This window comes from Monodon monoceros, unplaced genomic scaffold (genome assembly GCF_005190385.1).
Source record: "Monodon monoceros isolate NGI ecotype Baffin Bay Population unplaced genomic scaffold, NGI_Narwhal_1 Super_Scaffold_9, whole genome shotgun sequence".
NCBI classification, from domain to species: domain Eukaryota; kingdom Metazoa; phylum Chordata; class Mammalia; order Artiodactyla; family Monodontidae; genus Monodon; species Monodon monoceros.
In genome coordinates, this window is record NW_021703786.1 from 43,628,468 (window position 1) to 43,642,757 (window position 14,290).

General features: G+C 41.8%; 1 protein-coding gene across 4 annotated transcripts in view; it reads right to left on the minus strand.

Annotated features, from left to right (window-relative positions):
- ADPRM (ADP-ribose/CDP-alcohol diphosphatase, manganese dependent) overlaps positions 1 to 14,290 on the minus strand; it is a 382,718-nt gene that overhangs the window by 65,621 nt on the left and 302,807 nt on the right. The window contains exon 7 of one of the 4 annotated variants that reach the window (XR_003791852.1): positions 2,305 to 2,369. The exons of the other annotated variants lie outside the window; for them this stretch is intronic. The gene's annotated coding sequence lies outside the window, so the exon portion shown is untranslated. Of the gene's footprint in view, positions 1 to 2,304; positions 2,370 to 14,290 lie in introns of those variants that run through there. 4 annotated transcript variants of the gene reach the window in all.

The window sequence follows — 14,290 nt, forward strand, 5'->3', positions numbered from 1 at the left end:
GGCACAAAAACAGAAATATAGATCAATGGAACAGAGTAGAAAGCCCAGAGATAAACCCATGCACATATGGTCAACTTATCTTTGATAAAGGAGGCAAGAATATACAATGGAGAAAAGACAGCCTCTTCAATAAGTGGTGCTGGGAAAACTGGACAGCTACATGTAAAAGAATGAAATTAGAACACTCCCTAACACCATACACAAAAATAAGCTCAAAATGGATGAAAGACCTAAATGTAAGGCTAGACACTATAACACTCATAGAGGAAAACATAGGCAGAACACTCTATGACATAAACCACAGCAAGTCCTTTTTGACCCACCTCCTAGAGAAATGGAAATAAAAACAAAAATAAAAAGTGGCACCTAATGAAACTTAAAAGCTTTTGCATAGCAAAGGAAACCATAAACAAGACAAAAAGACAACCCTCAGAATGGGAGAAAATATTTGCAAGTGAAGCAACTGATAAAGGATTAACCTGCAAAATTTACAAGCAGCTCATGCAACTCAATATCAAAAAACAAACAACCCAATCCAAAAATGGGCAGAAGACCTAAACAGACATTTCTCCAAAGAAGATATACAGATCGCCAACAAACACATGAAAGAATGCTCAACATCACTAATCATTAGAGAAATGCAAATCAAAACTACAATGAGGTTTCACCTCACACCAGTCAGAATGGCCATCATCAAAAAATCTACAAACAATAAATGCTGGAGAGACTATGGAGAAAAGGGAACCCTCCTACACTGTTGGTGGGAATGTAAATTGATACAGCCACTATGGAGAACAGTATGGAGGTTCCTTAAAAAACTAAAAATAGAACTACCATATGACCCAGCAATCCCACTACTGGGCATATACCCTGAGAGAACCATAATTCAGAAAGAGACATGTACCACAATGTTCATTGCAACACTATTTACAATAGCCAGGACATGGAAGCAACCTAAGTGCCCATTGACAGATGAATGGATAAAGAAGATGTGGTATATATACACAATGGAATATTACTCAGCCATAAAAAGAAACGAAATTGAGTTATTTGTAGTGAGGTGGGTGGACCTAGAGTCTGTCATACAGAGTGAAGTAAGTCAGAAAGAGAAAAACAAATACTGTATGCTAACACATATATATGGAATCTAAAAAAAAAAAAAAATGGTTCTGAAGAACCTAGGGGCAGGACAGGAATAAAGACGCAGAGGTAGGGAATGGACTTGAAGACACAGGGAGGGGGAAGGGGAAGCTGGGACGAAGTGAGAGAGTGGCATGGACATATATACACTACCAAACGTAAAATAGATAGCTAGTGGGAAGCAGCTGCATAGCACAGGGAGATCAGCTCGGTGCTTTGTGACCACCTAGAGGAGTGGGATAGGGAGGGCGGGAGGGAGACGCAAGAGGGAGGAGATATGGGGATGTATTTATGTGTATAGCTGATTCACTTTGTTGTAGGGCAGAGGCTAACACACCATTGTGAAGCAATTATACTCCAATAAAGATGGTAGAAAAAAAAAATCAAAACTGCCAGGAGTAAAAGAAAAGTAGCCAAGGGACTTCCCTGGTGGTCCAGTGTTTAAGACTTCACCTTCCAATGCAGGGGGTGTGGGTTCGATCCCTGGTTGGGGAACTAGGATCCCACATGCCTCACAGCCAAAAAAAAAAAAAAAAACCAAAACATAAAATAGAAGCAATATTGTAACAAATTCAATAAAGACTTTAAAAGTGGTCCACATCAAAAATATCTTTTAAAAAAGTAGCCAAAAGAATAATTTCTTGATTAGATTTGGAAATGGAAACATGTATGTAATATATAATGCATATATTTATAAAATATCTACCTACAGGCATATATATTATATATATAAAGTGCATACATATATATTATATATGTGTGTTTCTATAATGTGCATATGGTATGTATACATATATTAGTCTGTGTTTTAAAAAATTGGGGTATAAATTACACACAGTGCAATTTTAAAATCTTAAGCTTGATGAATTATTTTTTGTTGAGGTGTGGTTGATTTGCAATGCTGTGTTAGTTTCTGGTGTACGGCAGGGTGATTCAGTTATACGTATACATATGTATCTATAATTTTTCAGATTCTTTTCAATTATAGGTTAATGGAAGATATTGAATATAGTTCCCTGTGCTATACAGTAAATAAATAAATAAATAAATGAATAAAAGATAAGTTTCAAACTCTGTACTTCACAGAGAATAACAAGAAGCAAAATACAAACCTCAGTGATGGATCCACGACCACATGAGAATGTGTTTCATGATGAAGTTGGCATTTCAGATCAGTAAATAAGGGGTAGATTATTCAACAAATGATGCTGGGAAAACTGGCAAATGATCTGGAAATAAAGAGAAAGAGACTAATGACTTCGGTCTTTTAGTTATTGCTGCCAATTCTTGGCAGGCGGTTTGACTACTGGGGCTTTCCCCAAAGAGTCCTCGTTCCCTGGTCTTTTGCACGCCACTATAGGGTACTTTCTAGGCATTCCAAAGAATAATCAGAATTAAGCCATTTGATTTCCTCTGGTGACTTAAATGGCTGTGCTATTTTGAAAGCCAAGAGGTCCTTCATACTTTGCCCCCTTAGGTGATTGCCTTGCATGCATTTGATAGCATGGAACGGCATGTTGGAGTCTTCCACCATGAGTTTGGAGGGGGCTAGCGCATGGGCTGAGAAGGTTGGGAATCCCACATTACTGAGCAAAGGTAGCTTTCTATTGTCAAGCCATCATAAAGCCCTCTAATGCTGTCTGAGGACTCTCGTGGGGCTCCTCCAGCTATTCCACTGCCTTCTGAATGCTTGCAGCTTTGAAAAGGCCTTCCAGAGAGCCTGCCTTCTTTCTGCATGCCCTCTCCCCCCATCCAGAAGGGATGTGCAAAATATTTATCAACTTTCATTGTGTCATTGGCATCATGAATGATGGAATATCCATCAGTCTAGAAACTAGGTGTAATTAACCAGCCAGACCTGTGCATAGTAGGTGAACATCAGCTTTTTCTGTACCAGAGACAGTCCTCCTACAATTCTCCCAGGAGCATTTCCCCCGAACTTCATTTTGTTTGAGGTGTTATAGTCTCTCTTAATTTTTTCCTCCTTTATCCCTTTGAATTTATTGTATGGTTGTCCTTGCCTTCTCTGACATGTCTGCCTGATAATAATTTTCCCAGTTTGATTTACTATGCAAGTCTCTTGAGCCAGTACACTTCCGGAGGGCGCAGATGCCTCTACTGGCAGAATAGAAAGGGGTGTGGCCAGGCACATCTCCAGTGGTTTTCCCATTTTGGAAGCATCTTTCCCTTGCTTTTCCTAAGCTAGAGCTCTCTGCGAACAGGGCTTTCTCTCTTCCCAGTTACTCAAAATCCTCTCCCATTTGATTATACCACCATCTCTTAACCCTAAGAACCCATCTGGATGTTCTGTGTTCTGATGGCTGAAGAGCAAAGAGGATAAAAGTGAAGGATCCCACAGGAGATTTAGAGCCAAGCCCGGACGTGGCCAGTACTCCTTCTGCCCACACTTCACTGGGCAGAACTCAATAGCGCGTCCTCTGACCACTGTCAGGAAGGCTGGGAAATAACATTTAACTTATTGACAGAAGGAAGAAGTGGGTTCGTGAGCATCTCATCAGTCTCTGCCTCACTATTTTCTCCATCCTGCGGGATGTGGTACATGTTCTAAATTGGTGACCAATCTGTGATAGTTCTTTCCTTTTTATGTAAAGGAGCATTTCCATTGGAGTAGCCATGTTCTGCTTTTAGGCCGCTTGTCCTTAAACCTTGAAATGCATTGGAATTGCCTGGAGAGGCTTGTTAAAAATGCACATTCCTGGCGCCACCTCCAGGAAATTCCCCTTTTCCATGAAAGTTTGGAAATAATGTCAGCCAGAACGTGTCAAAAGTTTTCAAAAGTTGCACTGGCCAAAATGTTAATGGTGGTTGTCTTTGGATTATGGGTGATTTTCTTTTTCTTTCTCTTTGTACTTTCTAAGTTGTCTGATATGAACATGTGTTATTTGTATAAATAGGAAGAGGAGAGGCTAATTTGTTAAAGTTAATGGATGGACCTTCCTTGTCAAGGCACTAACTTGACACAGTACTAGTGTCAACTAGTACACAGTACTCTCTCTTTTTAAAAAAAATCCGTAAAACAATTTTAGCAGCTTTATTGAGGTAAAATTTGCACTCCATAAAATATGCCCCTTGTAAGTCGCCACTTTTTAACACATTTATAAAGCTGTGCAACCATAACCTAATTCAGATGTAGAACATTTCCATCACCTGAAAAGGTTCCTGCCTACCCATTTGCAGTCAACCCTCACTCCCACCGCTGCCCAGGTAATCATCGATCTTCATTCTATGTAGATTTGCTTTTTCTGGGTATTTCATGTAAACTGAATCATGCAATATGTGGTCCTTTGTATCTGACATCTTTCACTTACCATAGTGCTTTTCAGGTTCAGCCATGTTGTGACTTGTGTCGGTAGTTTCTTCCTTTTGATTGCCAAATAGTATTCCAGTGCATGACGACATAATATTGTGTTTCTCCATGCACCAGCTGATGGACATTTGGATCGTTTCTACTTTGGGGCTTTTACGAGTAATGCTTCTATGAACATATGCCTACAAGTCTTTCTACGGATATATCGTTTTGTTTCTCTTGAGTGGAGAGTTAGGAACTGAACTGACAGATCTTTTAGGAAGTTTAAATTTAACTTTTAAAGAAACTGCCGAACTCCTTTCCAAGTGGTTATATCATTATGCATTCCCACCAGTAGTGCTTTAAGATTTCAGTTTCTCCACAATCTCTCCAACACTTGGTATGTTCAGTCTTTTGGATTTTAGCTATTTTAGTAGGTGTATAGCTGTATCTCATTGTAGTTTTAATGTGCATTTCCCTAATGACTGTGTCGAGCAACCTTTCATGTGTTTATTAACCATTCATATAGTTCCTTTGATGAACTGTCTATTTAATTACCCATTTTAATTGGGTTGTTTGTCTCCTGATTGAATTATGGGAGTTCTTTATATTCTGGAGATAAACCATTTTTTCAGGTATGTAATTTGCCAATATTTTCTCTCATTCTGTGATTTTTTTCTAACTTTCTAAACAATGTCTTTTCAGAGAAGACTTTTTAATGTTTAGTGAAATCCAATTTATTAATTTTTATCTTATGAATTATGCTTTTGATGTCCTATTTAAGAAATCTTTGCTTAACCAAAGTTATAAGATTTCTCCTGTTTTTTCTTCAAAGGCTTTTATAGATTTAGCTCTTAAATGTAGGATTATAATCCATTTTGAATTGATTTTTGTTTATTACGTGAGATAAGGATCTAAGTTTAGCTTTTAAAAAAATATATTGATATCCAATTGTCCCAACATATTTGTTGAAAAAACCATCCTCAAAAAGAAAACACAAAACGTTGGGGTAAAATATACATAGCAGAAAATTTACAATTTTCGCTAAAATTTTGAGTGCAAAATTTTCTTAGTGTAGTTTTAGTATAGGGATTTTTTTTTTTTTTTTCGTGTGGTTCATTGGCATTAAGTGCATTCACACTGGGAGTTCCCCGGTGGTCCACTGGTTAGGGCTCAGTGCTTTCACTGCCATGGGCCTGGGTTTGATCCCTGGTCAGGGAACTAAGATCCCACAAGCTGCACAGTGCAGCCAAAAAATAAATTAAAAACAAAAAAAGTGCATTCACATTGTGCAACCATCACCACCATCCACCTCCAGAGCTATTTTCATCCTCCAAAACTGAAACCCTGTACTCATTAAAAACAATAACTCCCCATTTCCCCTCTCCTCCAACCCCTGGCAACCATCATTCTACTTTCTGCCTCTATGAATTTGACTATTATAGGTACCTCATATTAGTGAGACCATGCGATATTTGTCCTTTTGCGATTGACTTGTTTCACTTAGCATATCTTCAAGGCTCATCCATGTTGTAGCATGTGTCAGAATTTCCTTCCTTTTTATGGCTGAATAATATTTCATTGTATGTATAGCACATACTTTGTTTATCTGTTCATCTGTTGATGGACACTTGGGTTGCTTCCAATTTGAGGTTATTGTGAACAATGCTGCTATGAACATAGGTGTACAAATATCTGAGTCCCTGCTTTCAATTCTTTTGAGTATATACCCAGAAATGAAATTGTTAGATCACCTGGTAATTCTATTTTTATGTTTTTGAGGCACCATTATATTGTTTTCCATCGCAGCTACATCATTTTACATTCCCATCAGCAGTGTTCCAACACATCCTCACCAACACTTGTTATTTTCCATTCTTTTTTAAATAATCAGGTCATCCTGACGGACCTGATTTAAAAAACATTATTTTTGACTCCCTCTTTTTTAGAACACTTTTTCACATGGCTTTGAGAAGTCCAAACGGCTATATTTCTTACTACCTGCTGGCCATCCTTCTTAGTCTCTTTGGATGTATTCCCCTCTTCCCCCTGACCTAGCACTTTAGACTTCCTCTATGCTCCATCCTTACACCCTAAAGAATTTTAAAAATCAAACCCCATAAATACTGTATCACTTATATATGGAATCTAAGAAATACAACAAACTAGTGAATATAATATAAAAGAAGCAGACTCACATGTTTAGAGAACAAACTAGTGGTTACCAGTGGGGAGAGGGAAGGGGGGAGGGGCAACATAGGGGTAGGGAAGTAAGAGGTACAAACTATTAGGTATAAAATAAGCTACGAGGATATATTGCACCATGTGGGGAATATAGCCAATGTTTTATAATAACTATTAATGGAGTATAACCTTTAAGCGTTGTGAATCATTATATTGTACACCTGTAACTTATGTAATATTGTACAGCAACTATACTTCAATAAAATAAATTAAAACCCATAATTTAAATTATGAACACATCCTGAATTTACTTGACAAACTCTCCAGTCCCAATCTTCACCCCAAATTCTAAATGTGAATATACAGCTACCCGAACAACACTTCTACTTTCACCCCTAATAAGCTGCTGAGAGCTGAGATATCCAAAGCATATTCTTAATTTTCGCCCCAATTCTGTTGGGCACCCCCGCAGTAAAGGGCAACATCATTTACCCATTTGCTCAGGACACATATCTTGGATTGTCTTTCACTCAGACCCTCATCCCATTCAACAGAAAATCCTTCTAACCTACTTCAAACACATCTGAATCCAACCACATCTCACATTCTGCACCACTGGCATCTCAGTGCATGCCATGTTAACATGCCACACAGACCTGTAACATCCTCCTACTGGTGTCCCTGCTGCTCCTCTCCTCTCTTCCCCCCCTACGGGGAGAACGCCCCACACAGAAGCCAGCGCAATCCTTTGAAAACATTGACCAACCACATTCCCCCTGCTCTCAATCCTCCAATGGCTTCCCTTGGCCCAAGAGCATCCAAAATCCTTACCACGGCCCTCAAGGCCCTACAGGATCTCAGCTCTGGCTGCTTGTCTGGTCTTGTTTCTCACCATTCCTGCTCATGGCGTGTGGCCACACTGGCCTCCTTGTCCTTCCTTGAACGCATCAAGGCCTTGGCCCCTGCTGTTCCTGTTCCTGGCACGCTGTTTCCCTAGATATTTGCAGAGCCCCCTCCATCACTTCAGTCTGGTCTCTGAACACACTTCATTTCCCCAGAGAGGCTTTTCCTGATTAGCCCTTATAGTCACCCTGTCCCATCCTGCACTATCATTTTACTTCTGCTTTATCTTCCATCCCAGCTCTTATCATTATCTGACCCAACACTGTATAACTATGTGTCTGTTTTCTCCCAGTCTTACCCCATGAGCGCACAGACATTGTCTTTTCTGTTTATTTCTCTATTCCCCAGCACCTAGAATAGTGCTTAGTCCCTGAAGATTTTATATTATCTTTTTAAAAACTAAAGGGAATTCCCTGGTGGTCCAGTGGTTAGGAATCGGCGCTTTCACTGCCGTAGCCCAGGTTCAATCCCTGGTTGGGGAACTAAGATCCCGCAAGCCGTGTGGCACGGCCAAATAAATAAATAAATAAATATAAATTTTAAAAATAAACAAAGAAAAAATTTGAGGCTCCCAAGTAAATTTCTCTAGGAATCAGTATTAATAAAAGATTTCCCTCTTTTTGTTGAATGCAGAGCTTTTACTTTCTGGTTACATATTCAATAATTATCATACAAAATGTCAGTCTAAGCCCAGTGTCCTGACATTCTAAACTCCTTTCTCTGTTAATGCTTGAGAAATCTCCCTGAGTACATCGCTTTGCTCTTTCTTCCCACTTGAAGTCATCAACAGGACAGCCCTGGTTTCCAAGCCTCTACCTTGATCTGTTCTCAGGCACAGCATTCTGTGCCCTGCAGTGGGAGATGGAGAAATCCCAGGAGTGTTGCTAAATCAGGAGACTGGCTTCATTATTATGCATCTCCAGTAAATCCTAAGCATGACTTATGAGACTCCTTTTAGGGTGATTAAAAGAAAGAAAAAAACTAATGAGAAGATCACACATTTCATTTGTAGCAAACATTTCAGGCAGTTTTCTTCCAAGATGTTTATAAAAGAAACCCAGGGGAGTGAAATGGGTCTCTACATCTTGATACCCTGAGTCAGAAAATTCAAGAGACCATATGTTGACATCTTAGAAAAGAATGAGCGATGTCCAGTGGAGTTGAAACATAGTAATGAACGGTGTGTGGCGGACGGTAGTGTGTGTGTGTGTGCGCATGTGCATGTTGGGTGGAGAGCTGATGTTGGGGAAAGGTGAGAATGAGGGTGGGCGGTGGCCAGGCAGTAAAGCATCTACTAGAATCTTCAATGGTGAACTGTTGAAGGATTTTAAGCAAGGACATGCTTCAATGAAACTTGCATTTTGGGAAGATCCCTCCAGTTGCAGCGTGGAGATAGAGGGCCACACCAGAGACATCAAAACCAGTGACAAGGCCATGGTATTTCAGGGGAGACATAAAGGTAGCAATGAGGACAGAAAGACATATATTAAAGTGGTAGAAATGACTTCATATCCCGGAATTCCAAGGTGCAGAAAGACATTTGAAAGGATTCCAACCTCCGAAGAGTAGCACATTGGCCTCCCTTGGAGAGATACGCAGAAGATGGAGAATTACAGCTTTATTTATTTATTTTTTGACTGGTTAGCTAGTGAAATTACATCTTTGTTTCAAGATTTTTTAAACAATTTTTATTGGAGTATAGTTGCTTTACAATGTTGTGTTAGTTTCTACTGTACAGCAAAGTGAATCGGCTATACGTACACATACATCCCTTCCTTTTTGGATTTCCTTCCCAGTTAGGTCACCCACAGAGCACTGAGTAGAGTTCCCTGTGCTGTATCATAGGTTCTCATTAGTTATCTACTTTATACACAGTAGTGTATATGTGTCGATCCCAATCTCACCATTCCTCCCACCACCACCCCTTCCCCCTTTGGTGTCCATATGTTTGTTCTCTATGTCTGTGTCTCTATTTCTGCTTTGCAAATAAGATCATCTATACCATTTTTCTAGATTCCACATATATGCATTAATATATGATATTTATTTTCTCTTTCTGGCTTACGAGAATTATAGCTTTAGATCTTTAGTTACCTCTGCAAATTCTAAGAACTTTCTCAGGGCACTAAGGTCTACTCTCTGCAGATAAGATGAGCAGAGAATAGGTTCTCCTTAGGTTCTGATGATATGGACAGGCCTGTGTGGCCTCCTCAGGACCATGACCTATTAAAAGAGCTTTCCAGCGGGAGACAGAAAGTGGAGTTTTCCAAACCTACTCAGTAAACCTTGTTCTCACCAATTTTCCTCAACCGTAGTAATGAGGGCAGTAAGCCAGGGAGAGATGGATGCCAGGAGAATCCTTTAGCATCCTGCCAAGCAAAGCAGTGGACCAACTTTGAGATGACAAAACGTTAGATGCAGACAGGTCACTGTGCTATCAGAAGCCTGGCTGCAAGCCCACCATGGCACCTCCTCCAGAAGCATCACACAAGCCCATTCTTCTCCAGGGCCAGACCCGGGACCTTGCACGGATCTCCGTCTGAGCTGCAATTTTCTGCCAACCAGTCTTTCCTAGCATGTGCCTGCTGGAATAATCTGTCCCAAACCCACACGCTGGAGGCTACTGAGTTGTTTTCTTTTTAAGAGCGGAACTTCATACCAGACAGCAGCCCTATGCGACTATTCTCCATCTGCCGACTCTTCTCCACCAACCTCCAACAGATTCTTCTCCATCTTCCTCTGCTCTGCTCTGTATCACATATCGTCCCAGGCTCCCTTCACCTTTCTCTGCTCTGCTCTGTGTCCCATATCGCCCCAGGCTCTCTTTCCATATGGTTTCTGATTGGGTTCAACTGATAGGAAATTTGGGCAAGAGGTTAGAAACCAGAGGAAAGGGAGGTCAGGATACTTCTTCCCTTCAGCCTCCCATCTCGGGCAATTCAACTTCGGCTTCCCTCCACGACTGCAGCCCCCCAGGTGGTCCCTCCTCTACTGTTCCAACTCCTATGGGCTCTGTGAACAAACTTCTTCCCCATGTTGGCTTCAGCCCCAGGGGTGGTCACGGCTTCTCTCTGCTGCTGGTGTCTGGGTATCTCCACATCCCTTTTTGTCTCCCAAACCCAGGCTAGCTCTCTGGGAGTGGCCTCTTCATGTATTTCTCTTCATCTGAGCCATCTGCAGTGAATTCGATTTCCTGCAGAGACTCTGACAGAGTACAGTTGCAGTGAACCATGCTTGTCACCCGCAGAGTCCGTGCTGCTTCCCGTCCTGTTGAACTTGGGCAGTGTGGAAACTACGGCTTAGTACTCCAACTCATGTTGGGATTCACATGCTTTCTTCTGGGCGTCCACCTATAAAGGTTTGTCTTAATCCCTTAAAAATACACACATGCGTACTTGGCGATTCCTCGGCGGTTTTGCATCATTTCTTGGCTAAAAGGACTGGCCTCAGAGAGGTCTTCATAATTTCCCTTTTGAATCTGAGATGGACTCCCCAGTCCCCTCTCAAGCCACATCTTTATTTTCCTCTACCACGTGTCGAAAAGTTTAACATCCGTGGCGATGATGCAGTTCTGGTCTCTTCTAAGGTGAAGATTTAGTCTCAGATGAACTGGGAGGTTGCACCCTAACCTGAGCTATTCAGAAGAGTGTCCCCAAATGGAACTCAGATCCCGACTGGGAACGCCCTGCCTGAGCAACTGACCGAGGTGTCTGTCTTGCTTGTGTCAATGGGGTATAGAAATCAGACCCTAACCAGCTTCCACAAGAAATTTCATCAGCCCTAACATGCCATGATTCTTACAGACTCAACTAAAGTTTCGGGGAGTCACAGAAAGCAGTAGCATCCCATTGTGCCCACATTCTGCCCCTCATTCATCTTCTTTCTTCTGTATAACTTCTTCCTCCCGATTTCTCCCCAGAGGCTCACGATTGCCCTTCTTAAAGCAGAGTAACTTCCCTCTGCTGAAGATTTACCTCTTGTCTTAGATCGGGTTTCCTGGATGGAGACTCTGAGACAGAGAGTTGTATGCAGGCTTTTTAGCGAGTAGCCTTGGGAGACACAAAAGAGTGAGAAAAGAAGGAGGCAGTGGGCAGGAGGAGATCGAAAGAAAGGAAAGGGGCTAAATTCCTCTCTGACAAGGAGTCAGTGGTAACTTGCATTATTCAAGTTGAAACTTCAGGAAATCCAGGTTTTAAGTGATTCTCAAAAGACTTAGAAGTGGCTACTGGTAGAAGGAAATAGTATGGCTTCCACATAAGGCGAAGGACAGCAAATCAAAGACAACAGAGATGCTCTCTAAAGATCACCTTGTTCAAACTGCAGTGCGCATGCCAATCACCCGGGATCTTTTTAAATGCAGATTCTGACTCAGTAAGTCTGGGGCAGGGCCTGAGACTCTGCATTTCTAACTAACTTCAGGCGATGCTGCTGTGGCTGACCTGCAGCCACACTTGTGGGAAGACACTGATGACGACAGTGAGATCACACACCCGCAATCTCTGCAAACCCTGCTCGATGCACTAGACTTCTCTTGAGTCCCCAGACGCACTCTGCAGTTTCCTACCTCTACGCCTTGGGTCACACTGGGTCTCCTACTGGGAATGACTTTCTGGGCACCGCCTCCACTGTCAGAATTCTACCAGGTGACCCAGGGCAAGGTCTATTCAATTCATACTTGCCCATAAAGCCTCCCTGATCCCCTAAGCTAACTGATCCCTTCTTTCACTAGAACCTTGCCTTACGGAACTGCCCACATTCTACCACATCTCAAGCTGTCTGTGCACAAATCTGTCCTAGTTTGCTCAGGAATGTAAGTATTTCGAGGTAGGAGTTCTGTAATCTTCAACACTGTTCACTCATAATACCAAATACAGGGCTTCATTAATATGTAATGTTCTACATCGTTAGTTGAATTAAGTTAATTGAGAAAGACTGAAGGCATTGGCGAGAAGTATATGGAAGCAGGAAAAACTTGAAGTGCCTTCTCCAGTGATAACTTTTTTGGCTACTTGATCTATTATTGCCCCTGAGGTCTCTCAGGAGAATTGGCTAGTTAAGGTGGTAAATCTACAGCCAACTGATAAAAGCAGACAGTTTGTCCTGCGTGCCAACCAGTCCCTGAACCCGCCGATATGCAGAATGTCGGGGGTGGGTGGGTGGGGGGGGAGGAGCATTCTGCTGATTGACTGATTTCCCCATCTTGAAACCATTTGTTTGGCTTGATTATATATATACACAATAAATATCCATCCACAAAGAATCAACTTCCTTAAAATTTATGAGGTATTTCTTCTATTCCCTTACTAACACATTTTCATTTTTCTCTGTCCTCAGTTTCTGGGGCAAATCTAAGCCTATATTTAAAAAGAGCTGAAAAATGAAAACATATAGCCCAAGATATGAAAGTCATTCAAATGAATCCAGAGTTTATTTTCATTACATTTAGTCAGACTGCTTGGGGACGGATGCTATTACATCAACTGATGACAGGGGAGAAGACTCTTCAACCTCTATTTTGTTCTTTTCTCTTCTCCATTAGGGAAATTATCTTCAAATCAGGAAGGCTAGGCTAGCCATGAGTATGAGATGGCTAAAGTCCCAAACAGGAAGAAAGCCACCTAGAGGACTCATCACACTCAATGGATCCAAGGGACTCACGCCTTAGAGACTGCAGCCTCGACACCAAAGGCATGTGCAGATGTTACCGAAGAATCAGTACTTTCTCTGAACAATTATGATGGACGAGGTAGGTAACAGAATGCCGAGAATGTGTAAACACTGACCTGGTTTTTTTTTTGGAAATGGGAGAAACTGAAATCTTTAAAATAGACATCTGCTGCCCAACAAAATCCCATAATGGATTATTTACATGTAATTCATTCCTTACATTACAATTATTTGTGAGCTGGGGTTAAAGAAATTGAAGATAACTGAGAATCAGAATAGGATCCCTTTAGAATTAGGCAACACAAACCTCCTTTTCCTTTGAGTAGAATCCCTGGTCTGGAAAATCAAGGAACTAAAAGATCAAATATCTGTTATCTCGGGAAAAGATGTAGCGTCGATTTGATTATATTTCGGGGGCTGATAAACTCAACCAAATGCACTGCTGGTCAAGGAGCAATGTCAAAAGTCTCCATGAACATATCACGGGGCTCTGTTTCTTACCCATTTCTGTTGAGCACATACCGAATGGTGAATTTTCGGAGGCATGCTGTGAGGTGGCCTCCCACGCCCCACTCCTGGCCTTTGCTTTTACAACTTCAAGTCATCCGTTAGTTCTTGCTTAAATATTAACTCTCTGACTGTGACCCTCCCCGTGATTGCTGAAGCCCCCCCCATTCATATGCTTTCATCGCATTATGCAATGTCTAGAACCTCCGGGTTCTGCAAAACCTTCGCAAGATTCCGTTTCTTTATCAAACACCTTTCATCACTTCTTCAGATTCTCTTTTCTTAGGACCGGTGGGTTTACCAGGATGACGGACTGGCAGTGCTAACACTGAGGAAGTCCTGGGTGAACTGGGGTGAATTTGTCACTCTAACCTGAGGAATCCTTGCCTCTTCATTTGCTGTTTTAAAAAACCAGTAAAGGGGGCTTCCCTGGTGGCGCAGTGGTTGAGGGTTCGCCTGCCGATGCAGGGAACACGGGTTCGTGCCCCGGTCCAGGAAGCTCCCACGTGCCGCGGAGCGGCTGGGCCCGTGAGCCGTGGCTGCTGAGCCTGCGCGTCCGGAGCCTGTGCTCCGCAACGGGAG